The sequence below is a fragment of the Hyla sarda genome, chromosome 1, assembly GCF_029499605.1.
Source record: "Hyla sarda isolate aHylSar1 chromosome 1, aHylSar1.hap1, whole genome shotgun sequence".
Taxonomy (NCBI): Eukaryota; Metazoa; Chordata; class Amphibia; order Anura; family Hylidae; genus Hyla; species Hyla sarda.
Window position 1 is genome coordinate 297,965,700 of NC_079189.1, and position 23,512 is coordinate 297,989,211.

A 23,512-nucleotide genomic window follows, 5' to 3' on the forward strand; every position below is an offset into this window, starting at 1 on the left:
TTCGGGTTCAGCTCACAGGATAAATAATGTTATATTTTTCAGGTTAATATGGATTTATTGATATTATTTGTATGTCATTTTTTCTTGTTTCCTTTATTTACACTATGAAAGTATTTATTACTTTTTCTGTTTAACTTTTTTTCTCACTGGGGGTGTCACGTAGAACAGGGACATGTGTTGCCCTCAGTTTACCCATAACCTCTGTCTCTGCCTACTTGATGGGTTTCCCTTAACGACAGACCATTAACTGGGCAACAATCCCTATAATGCTACATGCAGGGCTTCACAATGTTAAAATAATAAAACAGACAGTACGGAAGTCAGGGCACAGGTGAGGGCACAATCAAAGAATCCAAGTCAGTAACAGAGAGAGTGTTGCAGTATAGATACAGTAGGCATTAGAGGAGTCAGAGAACAAGCCAAGAAAATATATAATTACACAAGATATAGCAAAACCCAGAGGACAACAAAGAATCCTTTATCTCAGGCAAGTGTCTGGAAGCAGAGTGCAGTTTAAAGGGGTTGTGCGCTGCCCTGCAGTTCGGAGCTCCGCTCACAGCGTCCAGAAGTTCATTACTCTGAACGCTGTGTGCGGGCTTCCGGGTTCGCAGGCCCCTTTGTGACATCTCGCCCGCCCCCTCGTGATGTCACGCCCGCCCCCTCTACCAAAGTCTATGGGAAGGGGGTGTGACAGCGGTCGCGCCCCCTTCCCATAGACTTTCGTTGAGGGGGCGGGCGAGACATCACGAGGGGGCGGGCGAGATGTCACGAAGGGGCCGGGCGTGACGTCACGCCCGGCGGCTGCGAACATGGAAGCCCGCATACAGCGTTCGGAGTAATGAACTTCCGGATGCTGTAAGCGGAGCTCCGAACTGCAGGGCAGCGCACAACCCCTTTAAATAGACAATCTCAGAAGGGTATCATCGATATGGTCAGACACAGTTAGCCAGTTGTCCACCCTTCTTGATTGGCCCGGGCGTGATCACAACAATAGTTGATACCACAGCTGGAGCTGAAGTCATAACAAGAGACAGACACAACTGTTACAGGGGCTTGCACATGAAATCACTTGATCATTAGTATGATACCCTGTAATACTTCTGTACTGCAGCATATTATGACTATATATCAGTGGAAAATTGACATGAATTTAGCTTGGACCCTGGCTCCAACATCTCAATTTAATTCTTAGCTTACCTCCTTTGAATATTTTTTTTTGGACTCAACAGAACCAGATCACACAGTTTCTCTGGTCTATGGTATTTTGACTACTGAGGAAATTGGGAACATCCACCATTGATTTATAGAGGCTTGGGAAAATTGGATCTAAATATGGACTGAAAACAATGGAATAAGTTAATTCTTCTTACTCAAACTTTCATGCCTAGCAGGATCTAGAAGTTGAACTATTGACACAATGGGACCTTACCCCCAATGCACTTATACAAGTTGTTTTCAATGGTATCCAGTCAATGTTGAAAAATGCTGTGCAGGAGTGAGAACAATGCTACATAGATGGTGGTCCTGACCCCCAGGAAATTACAGATTTATGTGGAAATATTTGGCAGGATATCATTGTTGTCTATTTTTTCAGGTCCCATGCCAATGTTTAAGAACAGCTTGCTTGGGTTCTGCAATGGCAACGAGGCAAATTATTGTGAGACTCTGGGGGTAATCTAATCCTCCATTGAAACATTAGTGGATGGAAACCCTGAACTTCTAATGAAAATGTCAAAACTCACCAACCAACTCATCAATATCATAATTTTTTATTTTGGAAATTAACCCCTACCTCTTCCTGTTTTCCCTTCCTTAGTTTTTTCTCTCTCCTATCCTCTTTTTTGCTCCATACACGGACAATTATTTTTTTTATATTTCAGACAATAAAAAATAACTGCAAATAATAACTAATACAATAAAAACAATGCATTAAATAACACAATTCCACAGCAACATGAGAACACATCCCAACTGTTCTCTTGGCTGACAAATGTCAGCTGTGTAACTGCGTCTGTGCCTTGCCGCTGTCCTGTGCGAGTGACTGTGGGAGGTAGCGTAGATCAGCGGCAAAAAGTAAAACTGTCAGATTATTGACAGTTTTCCTTATTGAAGGCTGAAAGCAGCACATACGCGGGCAAGATGTCATTGAGACATAGAAAACGAAAACCCTGTCAGCTTGAGGAAGTGAAAATGTTTAACCCCATAAGGACACAGCCCATTTTGGCCTTGAGGACACAGTCAATTTTATTTTAGCATTTTCGTTTTTTCCTCCTCGCCTTCGAAAAATCATAACTCTTTTATATTTTCATCCACAGACCCATAGGAGGGGTTGTTTTTTTGCATGACCAGTAGTCCTTTGTAATGACATCACTCATTTTCCCATAAAATGTATGGCGCAAACAAAAATTTTTTATCTGTGTTGGGAAATTTTAATAAAAACAAACACAATTTTGCTAATTTTGGAAGGTTTCGTTTTCGATACTCCGGACCCATGGTCGTCACGCTGCACACTCGGAGCCTCCAGTGCTGCGGAAAATTGGCAAAGGTGGGTTCTGAATGACAGATTGCGGGGGTCCCCCGCAATCAGACATTTTAATCCCTATCCTTTGGATAGGGGATAAGATGTATTAGGGCTGGAGTACCCCTTCAAGATATTGGGCAGTAAGATAAGATGGTAAAGTTGACCATAATGAGAGTTGATGTTTCTCAGGATAGGGAATGAGGAAGTCAGAAGGCTAAGTGATCAAAAAACAGGCAAGGTAGGTCAGGGGGTGGAACGCCCCTGGATGCATAGGCAACAGTTGTAAAACCACTACATTTAAATGTCCACATGCATCAATATCTAAATTAAATTGCATATAAGCACATGTTGCAACACATTTTTGTGTTTGATAAATTTGTCACAACATATATCACTACATTATCATTTACTTTCAATATTCAAAATTCTTGCATTTTAAGACTTATTTGGAGTCCAATTAAAAAATGAGTCTAAATCATGACCAAGCATGGACAGGCTCACGTATCCTCAATTTCTACAAACTGAATGCATGGAGCAAATTGTTAATAAACGTGCAGCAGATAACAGCTTTAAATATGCCAACACAGCACTATATTAATTATACAGTTTATTATAAATATATCTGAGTCACTCTTCCATCAATGACAATTCTATATTACTGTAGAAATAAAATAGTACTAGCCACATTGCAAAAACCTGTTCAATCATAATATAAATTCCAAAGCTAAGATACCATTGTAGTGCTTCATCATAGGACATCATAATACTACAATATGTACAAAAGACTAAAATACAGTGAGGCATAGAGAAAGGCACAATAAGCAGTAAATCCAGTGACTCAGGGATAACATCTTCTCTAATTACAGTCATTTGCTTCTCTTTTTTTTACATGCTTCTCTGTTTTTAAAATTATGAAGGTTGGTTGGTGGTTTGAGGGTGGTCTGTTCACTGTCTGCTATGATATTTGTGGTGTGGGATACCAGCAGGTAAAAGTTGGTCTTACATAACCAATCTATGCTGTGGGATCACGCTCTCTTATGCAGAAACATATTGGGGGAGATTTAACAAAACCTGTCCAGAGGAAAAGTTGCCCAGTTGCCCATAGCAACCAATCAGATCGCTTCTTTCATTTCGCAGAGGTCTTGTTAAAAATGAAAGAAGCGAACTGATTGGTTGCTATGGGAAACTGGGCAACTTTTTCTCTGAACAGGTTTTCATAAATCTCCCCCATTGTATCTGACGCTCAATATCATAGGGCTGCTAAGTGATTTGTAACCCGGACAGATGCACAAAAAGGGTCGAAAATAGAAGGGTGTGTGGCTATGCTGGATGGGATGTGACTTTGCGAACTGACACACTCACCCAAGATGCAGAGCGTAGCTTGTAAAGTACCAGAAGAGCCATAGACTTGCATGGGATGTCAGACAAAAACCTCTAACCTCACGTTGGGGGTAAGAACGGTTATTTTAACTGTCCTACATTTTTAGTTTACATAGAAGTAGCATGTATACAGAGTATTATCGAAATATCTTCAGTTATTTGGAAATTATGCTTTCCATAGTATATTATCATCATTCTCATTCTAACACCATATAGAAAAAGGTGATCACGTCCTCCCCTTCCTACAACTGCAGTTTAGTGATCTATAAAACTACTTAACCTATATCCTGGCATCCAGCACCCAGTCTGGACCCACGTACATGCCATGCTATGGCCATCACATAGCAAAATGCACAACAGGTGCTATATACACAATAAGGAAGCTGGCAACAATCTTTTATTTTTAAGATAAGTAAGATGTAAAATAACTCCAAAATAGCACAATCAGTATGATAATTTATAAGGGATAGCCTAAGATAAACTCCTAAGGATTTCACTCTGAATTGGATAAATCAGCCGTGTTAAATTAAAAAAAAACATATTGGCAGCAAAATACAGATTAAGCAAGATATTTTAATAAAGATCTATGGATAAAACATTTTACACATGATGATAAGTACAATTCAGTAATTAAAAAAATGCATTCAAAGGTGTCTATAGACTTTACAAAGAACCTTTCATGTGCCTGGGGCCTTACACGGTGGTCAATCCATCCCCCCCTCCCTCCCCTGTATATATCTACTGAAGGGTATTAGGCACCAACATGCCCCACCAACTTCATTGCCACACCCATTCCTCTCATTGTCTCTGTCATACCAGCTGTCACAGAACAAAAGTTGTAAAAACATTTGGCTGAGCAGATTATTTATGCTGGTTAGAGAATCCTTCCAGCAGTCGCAGCAGGGAGAAATATTCAGGCTTTTCCACCTCTATAGATCTCCCCTCCTCCTCTCCGTCTACAAACACAGGGCAGTGGTTGGGCTGCCATACGAGTAAGTGCAGCAGGCAGTGATTCCCTACCTCCACCCTCCTGTCCTCCTCATATGTGCTCCTGACAGGCTGGGAGCAATGCACCACTGGGTCCGTGTGACCAGTTGGTGCAGCTATAACTCTATATACTGGAGTGGCAAGGGGGGCATCTGCATGATTTCAATGGGGGGGGGGTTATGGATGGAGATCCAGGACATATTGTTTAGTTTGGGAGACAGATCAATAAAATGGACTGTCCATAGCCTCCTCCATAAAAATCCTACTTGTTTTGTTCTTAGTTTTGTAGTTTCTCCAAGGCCTTTTGTTCACTTATCCCTATGGTTGGTTCACAGGTCACCTTGGCTTGAAATTACCAAAGTTCAGATGTTTAGTTATTTGAGGAGTGGCTGAAATATTGGAGTGCATAATTTAGCTGCCCCTCTGGTAGTTGATATTCCAGAGGGTCTACTTTTTCCCGGTGTCTCTAAGGGCTCCATCACACTACCATTTATACCCTCTGAATCATGCCCGTTATGTTCTCCCGTCATGAACTCCTAATAATGGGTCATAAAAGACCCATTAATTTCAATGGGTTCCTTTTTGCATCCTTTATAATCAGTTACTGTCAGTTATTGGTTTTGTCCGTTATTGTGACGAGAGAAAGGATGGTACTTACACTAATTTGTTTCCCGTAAAAAATAACAGATGAATAACGGCCGTTATAAATTTTACATTGAAGTCTATGCATGACGAACTACCACAAATAGTATGTGTTATGCTCTGTTATTTTCATATTCCGTTATGATCTGTTATTGCTACTGAGCATGAAATAACTGACAGTACCGGACGCAACATGTCCATTATTTCAGTAGAATATCCGTTAAACTAACAAACATCTGTCATGCATTGAGATCTGTTATGAACAGTTGTGTAGTTTGTTTTTTCCATGATTCGTTATTGCATAATAAGGGGTCTATAACGGGGCGGCTCCTAACGGTAGTGTGAACCTTGCTTATATGTTTACCAATAGCAGCATTCCACTGAATACCATCTCTTCCTGAAATTCCTACAGACATGGTCCTGGTGACATAGTATTGTCATCCACTCAGTAAACTTGTCATGTCTGTTGTTAGTTTTCTTTCTTTGATGTAAGAATTTTCACCTGCTCATGATGGTAATGAAATGTAAAAAAAAAGCAGTTAGCAACCAGATTCCGGCTGTCATTACTTTGAGGGCTTTTGGAAAACAAAAGCAACAACCTAACTGGTCTTGTGTGTAACTGATCTGTGTGGTGGCATACAGAGTTCAGAATGCTTCACAGTAGAAAAATGATGGCGCTTGCTATGAAGGCCCCAGTATGCCTCCTAATAAAATCGGGCTTATACAGAGGTAGAGTAAGAATTTGTATAGTAGCCATACTACATCTCTCTGCAATTCAAAGGCAGTACAAAGCAATAGTTCAGCTGTTTCCATGAACCCTAACAAGTAGACAATTTCTGAGGCTAATTTAATACAGATTTAAACACTGAGTGCAAATGAGAGAAATGTGTAGTAAATTATTTGCCAGAAGTTTAAATATAGAATAGTGCAAATTCCTTGTAAACGAGCCAGCCAATACAAATGACCAAATATTGAGACAGTAGCATAAAATCATTGGCTGCAGTTCAGCAACACTCGTAAACTTATATTACCGTTACTTTGGTAGCATTATTTACTATAAAATCAAACAAACAAGGCCCCTGTAGGCAAGAGGAAGACTGGAAGTGAGGCAAAACCTGTTGTTTTATTATACTGCTTTATATTGTCATCAAACTTTACACAAACAGACAATTTACACCATATTACAGTGTAGATTTATTTTTATTGACTCAGTACTGTCTGCCATTGCCATTAAAGTGCTCCAGTAAGGTTAATAAAATCAATAAAAAGCTTTTAAGATCAACTTACTCCTCCTTGACTGTTATTATGCATTGCCCTTCTCAGGCTTTATTTGGCAGTGGTCTCTAGTTGGTTAATTAGAGCGCCATTTGGGGTTTGAGCAATTCTTTGACACGTCACCCATTTATTCTTAGTTGAAGCATGATGTCATACATGTTAAACAACCTTCAGCTTCAACAAAGATCATATTTAACCTGTATGTGTTAGCAATCCAGTATAATCCAATCCAAGTATAATTTAGCGATTTGTCATTCATTACCCTAAGGCCGTTTTAACGTTAGTATGGGTGCATTTTTGCCTCCATATTATGACCACAAGACACCTGACTATGCGGGTGATCAGACACACGGTTATTCCCCTATTGATCCTGCACTGTAATACAAAGCTTTTACACGCCTCAAGCATCAGCCACTACGAGCAGACACAGAGGGAGCTACAAGCCGCTTGCACAGGCACAGTTTTATTCACTCTCTTGGCCTAGCTCAGGGAGCAGGGGGAGCGGCCGCGATGTCTGGAGAGCTGTCCGCACGCGACTCACAGCTGGTGTCCGCTTGTAGCAGGGGATTGCTGCTGTGAGCAGGACATACGGGCACTGCTGGAGGCACACTCTAGGCAGTAGCATCAAATACGCTGCGGATGTGATACGTGTGACCCTACTCTTAGTCTTCTAACCCGGTAACTTCCAGACCTCTTCCTAGTAAGTCACACAGACATCATGGTGTTGTCCAACAATGAGTACATAATGTTAAAGGGGTACTCCCCTGGAAAACTTTTTTTTTTTTAAATCAACTGGTGCCAGAAAGTTAAACAGATTTGTAAATTACTTCTATTAAAAAATCTTAATCCTTCCAGCACTTATCAGCTGCTATGTGCTCCACAGAACTTTCCTTTCTGTCTGACCACAGCGCTCTCTGCTGACATCTCTGTCCATGTCAGGAACTTTCTGAAACAGGATAGGTTTGCTATGGGGATTTGCTCCTAATCTGGACAGTTCCTAAAATGGACAGAGGTGTCCGCAGAGAGCACTGTGGTCAGACAGAAAGGAAAAAAAAAAAAAAAAAAGAACTTCCCCTGGAGCATACAGCAGCTGATAAGTACTGGAAGGATTAAGATTTTTAACCCCTTAAGGACCCAGCCATTTTACACCTTAGGACCCGGCCATTTTTTGAACATCTGACCACTGTCACTTTAAACATTAATAACTCTGGGATGCTTTTAGTTATCATTCTGATTCTGAGATTGTTTTTTCGTGACACATTCTACTTTATTTTGGTGGTAAATTTTCGGCGTTAATTGCATCCTTTTTTGGAGAAAAAATCCCAAAATGTCATGAAAATTTTGAAAATTTAGCATTTTTCTAACTTTGAAGCTATCTACTTGTAAGGAAAATGGATATTCCTAATAAATTTTATTTTTCTTCACAAACGCAATATGTCCACTTTATGCTGGCATCATAAAATGGACATACTTTTGCTTTTTGAAAAAATTTGAGGGCTTCAAAGTAGAGCAGCAATTTTCAAAAATGTCACGGCATGCTGGGAGTTGCAGTTTGGCCTTCCTAGTGGTTGCCACAGTAAAGATCACTTTACTTTCACTTTCAATTCCCCCCCACCGTCGCTTCCCTACCTGAGCCAGGATCCAGCAGTCTCCAGCGACGATCAGCTGTTCCCAGGCATCTTCAGGTAAGGTACCCGGCCTCCATCTTCTTCCCACGATCCCCTCGACATCCAGGGGTGGCCAGAACGGGGGGTTGCCATGGCAACCCACTGTCCTGCTCTGCCATTGGTCAGAATCAATTCTGACTAATGGCAGAGGATAGGAGTAGATCGCAGCATTGCGACTTCACTCCTACCCTGCAAGATGATCAGGGCTGACACTGACAGCTCCAATCATCACAATTTTCCGGGTGATCGGGTCACCAGAGACCCAATCAGCCCAGAATAGGAGAAAATCACATGTCTGAATTGACATGCGATTTTCTGCGATCAACGACATGGAGGGGTCCCGGGACCCCCTCGGCATTTGCACGTCATGCCTGCTGAAGGATTTCAGCAGGCATGCCGTTCCAATCTCCGCCCAGTGAGCGGCAGAGACCGGAAAATGCCATGACGTACTCATACGTCATGGGTCCTTAAAGCCCAGGGTGCGGAGATGTACGCATACGTCATGGGTCCTTAAGGGGTTAAATAGAAGTAATTTACAAATCTGTTTAACTTTCTGGCACCAGTTGATTTAAAAAAAATTTTTCCAGTGGAGTACCCCTTATTATTTTTTCCAGTGGAGTACCCCTTATTATATTAGTTATATAATACATTTTTTCTATAATTAACATTAATGTAGTAGCTTTGTTTCGTGATGCAGAACAAGAACAGTTGTTGTAGTGGGTTTTAAAGGGGTAGTCCAGTGGTGAAAAACTTATCCCCTATCCTAAGGATAGGGGATAAGTTTGAGATCGCGGGGGTCCGACCGCTGGGGCCCCCTGCGATCTCTCTGTACCGGGGCCAGGCTCTCCGGCCAGATAGCGGGTGTCGACCTCCGCACGAAGCAGCGGCCGACACGCCCCCTCAATACATCTCTATGGCAGAGCCGGAGATTGCCGAAGGCAGCGCTCCGGCTCTGCCATAGAGTTGTATTGAGGGGGTGTGTCGGCCTCCGCTTCGTGCGGAGGTCGACACGCCCCCTTCCCGCGGACTGTCGGGGCTCCGTAGAGGAGATCACAGGGGGCCCCAGCGGTCGGACCCCCGCGATCTCAAACTTATCCCCTATCCTTAGCATAGGGGATAAGTTGTTCACCACTGGGTTCACCACTGGACTACTCCTTTAATGTCCTTTTCTGCAGACGTATGCACTTTCTCTAAGCCAGGTTGGATTTGGAATAGGACTTTTAAATGGAAATGCAACTTTTTTTCTTCATAAATAGTGACATTGATACATACATGACCACTGCAAAGTAAAAAAAATATATAAAATTACTACGTGAGTAGATTTCAGAAATGTGCTTTGAAATAAGCAAAAATCAAAAAGTTGCAGCATCTATAGAAAAGTTGCACGTGCGCAAGTACGTGCAACTTTTTTATGAAAAGAAAAATCTACTACGGAGCTTGATAAATCTCCTTCATAGTAAATGGAAATTAGTAATGTCATTATTCTCTTTACAAATCATCTAATAGTAAGTAAATAGCCTCAATTCCCCATACACCCTAGAATAATAATAAAAGCTAAGTTTTATTTGGTGAAGGCCCAGTAAATTAGTTCAAGAGTTATAATAGAATTAGTCTTCCTTTTGGCAGTAAAACCTACCCAGAATGTATATATTTCCATTGTGTACACCTGCAGGTATACATTATAGTGATAAAGAACTGATATATTAGCTGAATGTTAACCCCTTAACCTCTTCAGAACACAGGGCGTATGGATACGCCCTGCATTCCGAGTCCTTAAGGACCGAGGGCGTATCCATACGCCCGTGGGAAATCCGGTCCCCACCGCTAGCCGGTTGGGAACCGAAGCCGGATGCTGCTGAAATCATTCAGAAGGCACCCTGGCACATCGCCCAGGGGGGTCCTGAGACCCCCCCATGTCGACGATCGGAGAAAATCGCATGTCAATTCAGAGATGCGATTTTCTCCAATTCCGGGCTGATCGGTCTCTGGTGACCCGATCACCCGGAAAATAGCGCTGATCGGAGCTGTCAGCAACAGCCCCGATCAGCCTAAAGGATAGGAGTGAGGTCGCAAAGCTGCGATCTCCTCCTATCCCCTGGCATTAGTCAGAATGGAGTTCTGACCAATGGCAGCGCAGGACAGGGGTTGCCATGGCAACCCCCCGTTCTGCCCGCCCCTGGATGTCGAGGGGCTCTGGGAAGAAGATGAAGGCCGTACCTGCAGGAGAAGATGCCTGGGGACCTGGGATCTTCGCTGGAGCCTGCTGGATCCTGATCAGGTAGGGAATCGACAGTGGGGGGGGGGGGGGGGGGGGAATTGAAAGTGAAAGTAAATCGATCTTTACTGTGGCAACCACTAGGGGGGCCAAACTGCAACTCCCAGCATGCCCAGACAGCCAAAGGCTGTCTGGGCATGCTGGGAGTTGTAGTTTTGCAACATCTGGAGGGTCACAGTTTGGAGACCACTGTTACAGTGGTGCCCAAACAGTAGCCCTCAGATGTTGCCAAACTACAACTCTCAGCATGCCTTGACTGCCCAGGCATGCTGGGAGTTGTAGTTCTGTAACATCTGTCCCTTCAGATTTAGCAATTTTCATGACATTTTTGAAAATTGCTGCTCTACTTTGAAGCCCTCTAATTTTTTCAAAAAGCAAAAGTATGTCCATTTTATGATGCCAACATAAAGTGGACATATTGGGAGAGATTAATCAAAACCTGTGCAAAGGAAAAGTTGCCCAGTTGTCCATAGCAACCAATCAGATCGCTTCTTTCATTTTTAACAAGGCCTCTACCTCTACAAAATGAAAGAAGCGATCTGATTGGTTGCTATGGGCAACTGGGCAACTTTTCCTTTGCACAGGTTTTGATAAATCTCCCCCATTGTGTTTGTGAAGAAAAATAAAATGTATTTGGAATATCCAATTTCCTTACAATTAGAGAGCTTCAAAGTTAGAAAAATGCAAAATTTTCTTGAAATTTGGGGATTTTTCACCAAAAAAGGATGCAATTAACGCCGAAAATTTACCACCAAAATAAAGTAGAATATGTCACGAAAAAACAATCTCAGAATCAGAATATTCGGTAAAAGCGATTTCGCGTTATTAATTCGTAAAGTGACGGTGGTCATAATTGCTAAAAAGGGCTCAGTTCTTAAGGTGAAAAAGGGCTGCGTCCTTAAGGGGTTAAGGACGGACCCATTTTTTACCCTAATGACCAGGCTCTTTTTCATTTTTTTCATTTGACTTATTTACATGGTAATAAATTTAGAACGCTTTTTTTCAGTAGAGCGATTCCGAGATTGTTTTTTTAGATGACATATTGTACTTTATATAAGTGGTGCATTTTTGTTGACACATGCATAATTTTTTGTGAAAAACTCAAAAATATTGTGAAAAACTTTAACATTTCTGGCGTTTTAAAAAAGTTTTTTTTTATGGTGTACACTGTGCGGTAAAAGTGATGTTATATATATTCTGTGGGTCAGTATGATTATGGGGATACCCATTTTATATAGCTTTCTATGTTCTTTTTCCTTTTCTGAGCAGAATTCTTTTTCTACCATTCATTTTCCAACACCCGTAATTTTTTTTTTTTTTGTCCAACGCCATTGAGTGAGTATTTTTTTTTTGTAGGATGAGCTGTACTTTTTATTGGTATCATTTTTTGCGATATGTGCTACCTTCTGATCTTTTTTATTCCACTATTTGTACCAGAATTGGCAAATTTTGCGCTTTTTTGTTGCTGATCTTTTTTGATGATAATACAGGGCTTTTATTGGGAAAGGGGCATTTTTTTTTCACACCTCATACAGTGCATAGTGAAAGTACTCGGCCCCCTTGAACTTTTCGACCTTTTGCCACATTTCAGGCTTCAGACATAAACATATAAAACTGTATTTTTTTGTGAAGAATCAACAACAAGTGGGACACAATCATGAAGTGGAATGAAATTTATTGGATATTTCAAACTTTTTTAACAAAGAAAAAACTGAAAAATTGGGTGTGCAAAATTATTCAGCCCCTTTATTTTCAGTGCAGCAAACTCTCTCCAGAAGTTCAGTGAGGATCTCTGAATGATCCAATGTTGACCTAAAGGACTAATGATGATAAATAGAATCCACCTGTGTGTAATCAAGTCTCCGTATAAATGCACCTGCACTGTGATAGTCTGAGAGGTCCATTTAAAGCGCAGAGAGCATCATGAAGAACAAGGAAAACACCAGGCAGGTCCGAGATACTGTTGTGAAGAAGTTTAAATCCGGATTTGGATACAAAAAGATTTCCCAAGCTTTAAACATCCCAAGGAGCACTGTGCAAGCGATAATATTGAAATGGAAGGAGTATCAGACCACTGAAAATCTCGGAAGACCTGGCCGTCCCTCTAAACTTTCAGAGATACAGCCCATGATCACTCTGGATGAACTGTAGAGATCTACAGCTGAGGTGGGAGACTCTGTCCATAGGACAACAATCAGTCATATACTGCACAAATCTGGCCTTTATGGAAGAGTGGCAAGAAGAAAACCATTTCTTAAAGATATCCATAAAAAGTGTTGTTTAAAGTTTGCCACAAGCCACCTGGGAGACACACCAAACATGTGGAAGAAGGTGCTCTGGTTAGAATAGACCAAAATCGAACTTTTTGGCAACAATGCAAAACGTAATGTTTGGCGTAAAAGCAACACAGCTCATCACCCTGAACACACCATCCCCACTGTCAAACATGGTGGTGGCAGCATCATGGTTTGGGCCTGCTTTTCTTCAGCAGGGACAGGGAAGATGGTTAAAATTGATGGGAAGATGGATGGAGCCAAATACAGGACCATTCTGGAAGAAAACCTGATGGAGTCTGCAAAAGACCTGAGACTGAGATTTGTCTTCCAACAAGACAATGATCCAAAACATAGGCAAAATCTACAATGGAATGGTTCACAAATAAACGTATCCAGGTGTTAGAATGGCCAAGTCAAAGTCCAGACCTGAATCCAATTGAGAATCTGTGGAATGAACTGAAAACTGCTGTTCACAAACGCTTTCCATCCAACCTCACTGAGCTTGAGCTGTTTTGCAAGGAGGAATGGGCAAAATCTTCAGTCTCTCGATGTGCAAAACTGATAGAGACATACCCCAAGCGACTTACAGATGTAATCAAAGCAAAAGGTGGCGCTAGAAAGTATTAACTTAAGGGGACTGAATAATTTTGCACGCCCAATTTTTCAGTTTTTTATTTGTTAAAAAAGTTTGAAATATCCAATAAATTTCGTTCCACTTCATGATTGTGTCCCACTTGTTGTTGACTCTTCACAAAAAAATTACATTTTTATATCTTTATGTTTGAAGCCTGAAATGTGGCAAATGGTCGAAAAGTTCAAAGGGGCCGAATACTTTCCCTATGCACTATACTTTTATTAAAGAACTTATTATTTAATCTTTACACTTTTTACAGGTTATACTATGCTGCAATACATTTGTACTGCAGCACAGTATGATGTCCTATAGCGGGAAGGGGTTAAAACAAAAAACAACCCCCCCCCACAAAGTGTTTTATCCTCAGGCGGGATGGGACAATGGCTGATAGAAAAGCAGAAAATGAGGTTATGTAACCTTCTTATTATATATACAGTTGGGAAAAAAGTGAGGAATTTCACATATTTTTGCATTCATTTCCTAATTTTATGTGCTGTTATCCACAGTAAATCACGTTTGTCATTTCTCTGCCCAAGCCTCTAGATTCCCCAAATCACTCTGTAATATAATATTGTGCTCCTCCATGTCTATTACCTTACAGAGCTAATGTGGTAGCCTGGGGTTGTATGGAATATGGGGTGTAGCTGTGCGGTAACTAAAGGGTGTCTGGTTAACCCTTTCTATTCATGATGCCAGGGTGAGGGCTCCTCTGTAATGCTTGTCCTACCGCCACCCATCCCAAGAGCGGTAGGGAGGTATTAAATAAGTGAATGTCCACAACAGGAGAGTTTGCTGAAAACTGTTGAAACTTTTACTGAAGTTTTAAAGTCCGAAGACTAATATGCACTGTTCAACTGGATTTAGGGGATTTAGTTACGGTCCAGTAGTCACGCTAGCTTTAGCGGGGATTTGGTTTAGGACTCACGGTTAGATTCAGGCTGAGGCCGGCTGGCTTCAAGCCTAGGATTGTCTTTGCAAGTTACGCAGAACTCAACTCTCCGATGATCCGGAACCCAAGAGAGCGATCATTGGCTGCAGCTCCCTTATATGGGCAGGGGCTGGCCTTAAGCTGATTGGTCCAAAACTTCTGTCAATTATCTGTACAAAGGATCATGGTCTGACATGTGACCACACCATGTGACCTCCGAAAGATCCTAAAGCAAAACCCCAAAAAATTAACATAGTCACATGGGGTCAACAGTGACGGGGATGATACACCGGACCTCATTTATCAAAACTATTTTAACCCCTTAAGGACTCAGCGTCTTCCGTTTTTGCATTTTCCTTTTTTCCTCATCATCTTCTAAAAATCATAACGCTTTCAATTTTGCACCTAAAAATCCATATGATGGCTTATCTTTTGCGCCACCAATTCTACTTTGCAGTGATATTAGTCATTTTACCAAAAAATCCACGGCGAAACGGAAAAAAAAATAATTGTGCGACAAAATTGAAGAAAAAAAATTCATTTTGTAACTTTTGGGGGCTTCCGTTTCTGTGCAGTGCATTTTTTGGTCAAAATTACACCTTATGTTTATTCTAGGTTCATACGGTTAAAATGATACCCTACTTATATAGGTTTGATTATGTCGCACTTCTGAAAAAAATCATAACTACATGCAAGAAAATGTATACGTTTAAAATTGTCATCTTCTGACCCCTGTAACTTTTTATTTTTCCGTGTACGGGCCAGTATAAGGGTTCATTTTTTGTGCCGTGTTCTGCAGTTTTTTTTGGTACCATTTTTGTGTTGATCTGTCTTTTTGATCACTTTTTATTCATTGACCGTGCGGTTTAATTAATGATATCATTTTATAGTTCGGACATTTACGCACGCGGCGATACCACATATGTTAATTTTTATTTACACAGTTTTTTTAATGGGAAAAGGGGGGTGATTCAAACTTTTATTAGGGAAGGGGTTAAATGACCTTTGTTAACTTTTTTTTTCACTTTTTTTTTGCAGTGCTATAGCTCCCATAGGGAGCTATAACACTGCACACACTGATCTCTTATGCTGATCCCTGCAAAGCCATAGCTTTGCACGGATCAGCAAGATAGGGGCTCGATTGCTCAAACCTGTAGCTCAGGCTTGGAGCAATCAAACCCCGATCGGACACGGCGGAGACAGATAAGGAGACCTCCACCTGCATCCCAGCTGATCGGAACATCGCGATTTTATCGCAATGTCCCGATCAGCCCGACTGAGCTGCCGGGAAGCGTTTACTTTCGTTTTCAGACGCGGCGGTCAACTTTGATCGCCACGTCTTAAGGGTTAACAATGATCAGTGCCGCATGCTGTTAGCCCAGGGTCCCGGCTATTGTTAGCAGCCGGGACCGACCCGGTGTGTTGTAGGGTCACGACGTGACCCTGTTTTTCACACTGGGACCAGGCTCAGGTACGCCCTGAGTCCTTAAGAGGTTAAATAAAGTGCATATCAACCAATCACAGATCAGATTTTATTTTGCCAGAGCAGTTTAATGAAAGCTAAGCTGCATTTGGTAGCTATGGGCAACAAAGACAGTTTTTATTTTACTTTTGATAATTCTGGCCAATTGTGTGTGAAATAGGGAGATTAGATTATGAGCTCCTGGGGTCAAAGATGATAGAGTAATAGATTTCATGGGACATAGGGATGAAGGTAGTCTGGGGCGGACTGACAACACTCAGGGCCCCAGTCCAAATAAAGCAAGGGCCTCCTGTGAGAATCCGCCCCTGGCCACACCTCTGTCATGCCCCTATACCACCCAAATCCCTCCTCAGGCACCACCCCTACACACCAAATAAAATAAATAATTTTCCATTGCCAATAATACCAGTACACAAGGAGGAAATATATACCACCACACAATAACTGGTTAATACCGCCATACTGTACTGAATAAAACCCCTATACACAGACCAGTATTCCTCTATACAGGGCCCATATAGTGGTAAATATCAGCTGTACACAGTATCTGTATACCATATAAGTGATTATATAGAGGACCATATGGCAGTAGATATCAGCTGTACACAGGATTGGTATACAATATACGTGATTTTATACAGGACTATATGGTGATAGAGATCAGCTGTACACATGATCTGTATACTATATAAGTGATTATATACAGGGTCATATAGAGGTATATGGATCGCGGCCGCCATTCATCCAGACCTCCGTCCGGATCTCCCCTCTTTCATTTTTATAGGTGTCTTTAAGACACTGATATAAATGAATAGCCACGGCCCGAAGCGAGGGAGCACTGTGTTCCCTGCCCGGCCGCCCGGCGCTTCTCCTATGATGCAGGCAGCGCGCTTAGCCTGACTAGAAGAGGCCAGAGCAGCGCGGGACCTGGGACGGGAGCCAAGCTCTCAGGTACAAATTTGTGTTCCCCCACCTGTGACTCTCAAGTTGTTGTAGAACTACAGCTCCCATCATGACCTTCTGTCTGTGCATGATGGGAGTTGTAGTTTGCAACAGCTGGAAAGTCAGAGTGGCAAAGTTTATGTAGGTTCTGGTTGCACAGCAGCATCACTAATTCTGGGGGCACAATGGCAACACTAACTCTGGGGGCACAGTGGCATCACTAATTCTGGGGGCACGGCGGCATAATTAATTTTGGGGGCACATTGGTATCATTCATTCTGGGGGCTCAGTAGCATCATTAATTTTGGGGGCACAGCAGGATCATTAATTCTGGGGGCACAGTGGCATCATTAATTCTGGGGGCACAGTGGCATCATTAATTTTGGGGGCATAGCGGCATCATTAATTCTGGCGGCACAGTGGCATCACTAATTCTGGGGGCACAGCGGCATTAATTCTGTGCTGCACAGCGGCATCATTAATTCTGGGGGAACAGTGGCATCACTAATTCTGGGGGCACAGTGGCATCATTAATTTTGTGCAGTACAGTGGCACAGTGGCATCATTAATTCTGAGGGCACAGTGGCATTCTTAAATCTGGGGCACAGTGGCATAAATAACTCTGGGGCACAGTGGCATCATTAATTCTGGGGACACAGTGGCATAAATTATTTGGGGCACAGAGGTACAATTAGTCGGTACAGGGCACACTGTTTGTCGATAATTTATTTGGGGGCATAATGTGTGGCAATAATATTGCAGGAGAATAGCGTGTGGCAGTAAAATTGCAGGGGAATAGTGTGTGGCAGTAATATACGAGGGGCATAGTATGTGGCAGTAATATATTCATGGGGTACAGTGTATGGCAGAATTATTTTCGGCGGTAAAGTGTGTGGCAGTAATATACCAGGGGTACAGTGTGTGGCAGTTTTATATTCAGGGACACAGTGTGCGGCAGTATTATATTCAGGGGTACAGTATATGGCAGTATTCAGGTCATACATCCTTCACACTTCAGTTGCTCATTTGCTCTTTCCTTCATGGCACTGAGGACACTATTTGTGAACCAGGCCTTAGTGTTTAGCTCGGACCTTCACCGGATGACAGACGTGGATAAGCGGACCCTCACTAGAAATAGTTGAGTACCCCTGCTGTAGGCCCCAGTTAGCTCAGCTGACTCTAAGGTAGGAGTGGTTCCGTTTTGACTACTTGGAGTAATGTAGAGTAACTTAACTGCAAACCCATAGGGAATCATGTGAGAACCCTGCTGTCTTCTGTAGCAGTAGCTCTATACAGTCTTTTTTTTTTTTTTAACACAGTTTGTCTAAAATCATGGGGCTCCCATCATCTTCCTCCCTCCGCTGAATCCAGACATTCTCCACCAGAGAGCAATCTATTTGGATTCAAGGTAATTGTCTGTTATCCTGTGTTGTACAGGGAGGGGTGTACTGGATTGGAAAGAATCCCAGATAAAGAAGAGGGTTAACTACCAAGCTGCTACAAGTCAGTGAATTGAATCAACAGGGTGACTCCCCCTCCCACAAACCAAAATGCAATTCTGAAATTATATAAATCTTTCTCGAGAACAGAATTTTAACCCAAGAAGACAACACCGTCTCAAAGCTGCACCCCAGACAGACAAGCCTTACATTTATTCAAGGCAAAATTATGCAAAATAAAAAGGTTGCTTCATATTTTATCATAAGAGATAAACTACATACTGAAAAAACACAAGAAAAACAAAAGAAAACAAACTATGAATGCTGCTCTAACAGAACTCTGAGAAAAACAGGACAGATAAAATGCAGCCCCCTCCTGCCTTCAGCGTCAAGCATCTCATACACAACCCCTGACGAAATGTAGCCCCTGACGTGCACGTACCTGATTCACTACAGATGTGCCGTGTCCCACACCCTAGCTGTAAATAACAACTAAGCCCCAATCCATTGCTGAACTACAATACAGGAGCGTCAAACCAAACAGAACAGCAGACCAGTACAGATTAGGAACATGTCAAAATCAAGGAGAGGCAAGGGTTAAAACAAATAACCAGCCAAAGAATGATCAGTGACATGCAATGAAATACAGATAAAAAACACTACAAAATAATAAACAGACATATCAAGACACAAGATCAGGATTAGTATATAGCAGCCAAAACTCAACACAAACCAACATATGCTAAAGTCCTACTGTTTAAACACAAACACTGAATTTTATCTTTGGAGATCCAGAATTACAACCAAACAAAAACAGTAGTGACATACTCAGAGACACAGAAGTTTATCAATAGCCTTCTTAAGCAGCCTCACTGAGAGATTATATTCTGCTTGTAACACTCACATTTCCGAAGACTGGAACACTGATGATAGTGGATCCGCTGGACCTGTGTGGTAGATGACTCGGACTGTACCAGGGAGCAGAGTCTAAGGTGCCGCTGGTTTTCACCAGAGCCCGCTGCAAAGTGGGATGGACTTGCTGCGGCAGGCAGCACCCAGGTCGCTACCCCTGGCACGGATGGACCACACAAGCGGCTGAGGAGATTCGAGGCACAGGTGAGATGAGGCAACTTGTGGTCTGAATAGAAGGAGGTCAGGGCAGACGGCACAGTAGCATAGTCAGGAACAAAGCAAATAGTCAGTATGCAGGTGGCAAAGGAGCAAGGTCAGGTCACCGAGCAAGGGTATGATACATGGCAACCCGTTAAGGACCCAGCCAATTTTCAGTGTAGGACCCGGCCATTTTTTTCACATCTGACCACTTTAAGCATTAATAAATCTGGGATGCTTTTATCTTTCATTCGGATTCCGAGATTGTTTTTTCGTGACATATTCTACTTTATGTTAGTGGTAAACTTTCATTGATACTTGCATAAGTTCTTGGTGAAAAATTCCAAAATTTCATGAAAAAATTGAAAATGTTGCATTTTTTTTTTACTTTGAATCTTTCTGCTTGTAAGGAAAATAGAGATTCCAAATAAATTATATATTGATTCACATATACATTATGTCTACTTTATGATTGCATCATAAAGTTGACATGTTTTTACTTTTGGAAGACATCAGAGGGCTTCAAAGTTCAGCAGCAATTTTCCAATTTTTCACAAAATTTTCAAAATCGAAATTTTTCAGGGATCAGTTCAGTTTTGAAGTGGATTTGAAGGGCCTTCATATTAGAAATACCCCACAAATGACCCCATTAAAAAAAACTGCACCCCTCAAAGTATTCAAAATGACATTCAGTAAGTGTGTTAACCCTTTAGGTGTTTCACAGAAACAGCAGCAAAGTGAAGAAGAAAATTCAAAATCTTCATTTTTTACACTCACATGTTCTTGTAGACCCAGTTTTTGAATTTTTGCAAGGGGTAATAGGAGAAAAAGTCCCCCAAAAACTCTTGAGTAAGGAAATACCTCATATGTGTATGTCGGGCACAGTAGAGGGCTCAGAAGGGATGGAGCAACAATGGGATTTTGGAGAGTGAATTTTAATGAAATGGTTTTTGGGGGGCATGTCACATTTAGGAAGCCCCTATGGTGCCAGAACAGCAGAACCCCCCCCCCCCCACATGGCATACCATTTTGAAACTACACCCCTAAAGGCACATAACAAGGGGTCCAGTGAGCCCTAACACCCCACAGGTGTTTGACGACTTTTCGTTAAAGTCGAATGTGTAAATGAAAAAAAAATGTTTTCACTAAAGTGGTTTTTTCCCCAAATTTACCATTTTTACAAAAGGAAATGGGAGAAAATGCCCCCCAAAATTTGCAACCCCATCTCTTCTGAGTATGGAAATACCCCATGTTAGGATGTAAAATGCTCTGCGGGCGAACTACAATGCTCAGAAGAGGAGTCATATTTTGCTTTTAGAAAGCAAATTTTGCTGAAATGGTTTTTGGTGGGCATGTCGCATTTAGGAAGCCCCTATGGTGCCAGCACAGCAAAAATAAACCCACATGGCATACTATTTTGAAAACGACACCCCTCAAGGAACATAACAAGGGCTACAGTGAGCCTTAACACCTCACAGGTGTTTTACGACTTTTTGTTAAATTTGGATGTGTAAATGAAAAAAAAAATTTCACAAATATGCTGTTTTTTCCCCAAATTTAAAATTTTTACAAGGGGTAATAGGAGAACATGACCCCCAAAATTTGTAACCCCATTTGTGGACGTCAAGGGCTCCGCTACCGAACTACAATGCTCAGAAGAAAAAGAGCACCATTGAGCTTTTGGAGAGTGAATTTATTTGGAATGGAAGTCAGGGGCCATGTGCGTTTACAAAGCCCCCGTGGTGCCAGAACAGTGGACCCTCACCCCATTTGTGACCCCATTTTGGAAACTACACACCTCACAGAATTTAATAAGGGGTGCAGTATTTACACCCCACTGGCGTTTGAAAGATCTTTGGAACAGTGGGCTGTGCAAATGAAAAATTACTGTTTCAAAAATCTGTCAGACACCTGTGGGGTGTAAATGCTCACTGTACCCCTTATTACGTTACGTGAGGGGTGTAGTTTCCGAAATGGGCCACATGTGGGTGGGGGGGTCCATTGTTCTGGCACTATGGGGACTTCGTAAACACACGTGGCCTTCAATTCCTGACACATTTTCTCTTCAAAAGCCCAATGTCGCTCCTTCTCTTCTGAGCATTGTAGTGCACCAGCAGAGCACTTTACATCCATGGGGTATGTTCTTACTCAGAAGAAATGGGGTTACAAATTTTGGGGGGCTTTTTTCCTATTTTCCCTTGCAAAAATGAAAAATTTAGGGTAACACCAGCATTTCAGTGAAAATTTTTTTTTTTCATTTTCCCATCCAACTTTAACGAAAATTCATCAAACACCTGTGGGGTGTTAAGGCTCACTATATCCCTTGTTACATTACGTGAGGGGTGTAGTTTCCAAAATGGGGTCACATGTGGGTATTTATTTTTTTGCGTTTATGTCAGAACCACTGTAAAATCAGCCACCCCTGTGCAAATCACCTATTTAGGCCTCAAATGTACATGGTGTGCTCTCACTCCAGAGCCTTGTTGTGCGCCCGCAGCGCATTTTACGCCCACATATTGGGTATTTCCGTACTAAGGAGAAACTGCGTTACAAATTTTGGGGGTCTTTTTTTTCCTTTTACCACTTGTGAAAATAAAAAGTATGAGGCAACACCAGCATGTTAGTGAATATTTTTTTTTTTTTTTACACTAAGAGGCTGGTGTAGCCCCCAACTTTTTCTTTTCATAAGGAGTAAAAGGAGAAAAAGACCCTCAAAATTTATAGTGCGATTTCTCCCGAGTACGGAAATACCCCATATGTGGCCCTAAACTGTTTCCTTGAAATACAACAGGGCTCCGAAGTGAGAGAGCACCATGTGCATTTGAGGACTAAATTAAGGATTGCATAGGGGTGGACATAGGGGTATTCTATGCCAGTGATTCCTAAACAGGGTGCCTACAGCTGTTGCTAAACTCCCAGCATGCCTGGACAGTCAGTGGCTGTCGAGAAATGCTGGGAGTTATTGTTTTGCAACGGCTGGAGGCTCCGTTTTGGAAATACTGCCGTACAATACATTTTTCATTTTTATTGGGGGGGGGGGGGGACAGTGTAAGGGGGTGTATATGTAGTGTTTTACCCTTTATTATGTGTTAGTGTAGTGTAGAGTATTTAGGGTACATTCGCACCGGCGCAGGTTTACAGTGAGTTTCCCGGTAGCAGTTTGCGCTGTGGCGAAAAATTTGACGCAGCTCAAACTTCAAGCAGGAAACTTACTGTAAACTTGCCCGTGTAAATGTACCCTGTACATTCACATGGGGGGGGGGGGGGGGGCAAACCTCCAGCTGTTTCAAAACTACAACTCCCAGCATGCACTGACAGACCGTGCATCCTGGGAGTTGTAGTTTTGCAACAGCTGGAGGCACACTGGTTGGAAAACCTTCAGTTAGGTTCTGTTACCTAACTCAGTATTTTCCAACCAGTGTGCCTCCAGATGTTGCAAAACTACAACCTTCAGCATGTACTGATGCTAGGAGTTGTAGTTTTGCAAGACCAGGAGGGCTACAGGGTATGTGGGCTTCAGCGCCGGTCCACTGTTGGTTTCATCGTTCTTCACCGCATATTGTGGGTGGGCAGTTTTTCTAAGTACGAACGGCACCCGCTCCAATAGATGAGGCATCAACCTCCAAAGCAAAGGGCCTCTCCGGATCTGGTCTTGTAATCATAGGAGCAGGGGCAAACACAGACTTTAAACGGGAGAAGGCCTCTTCAGCCTCTTGAGGCCAAGACTTAGGATTAGAAGTCTTCTTAGTGAGAGCCACGATTGGAGCAACCAAGGATGAAAAATGTGGGATAAATTAACGATAATAGTTAGCGAATGCCAGAAAGCGTTGAATAGCACATAGGCCCGAAGGACGAGGCCAATCCAATACTGAACACAATTTATCTGGATCCATCTGCAGGCCCGATGAGAGACAATGTAGCCAAGAAACGGAAGGCTAGACTTCTCGAACAGG

At 42.2% G+C, this 23,512-nt stretch overlaps 1 protein-coding gene across 7 annotated transcripts in view; it reads left to right on the forward strand.

Annotated features, from left to right (window-relative positions):
* Positions 1-23,512, forward strand: part of SPMAP2L (sperm microtubule associated protein 2 like) — a 128,079-nt gene that overhangs the window by 46,484 nt on the left and 58,083 nt on the right. For 3 of the 7 annotated variants that reach the window (XM_056518043.1, XM_056518038.1, XM_056518044.1), the window contains exon 1: positions 3,721-3,972. The exons of the other annotated variants lie outside the window; for them this stretch is intronic. The gene's annotated coding sequence lies outside the window, so the exon portion shown is untranslated. Of the gene's footprint in view, positions 1-3,720; positions 3,973-23,512 lie in introns of those variants that run through there. 7 annotated transcript variants of the gene reach the window in all.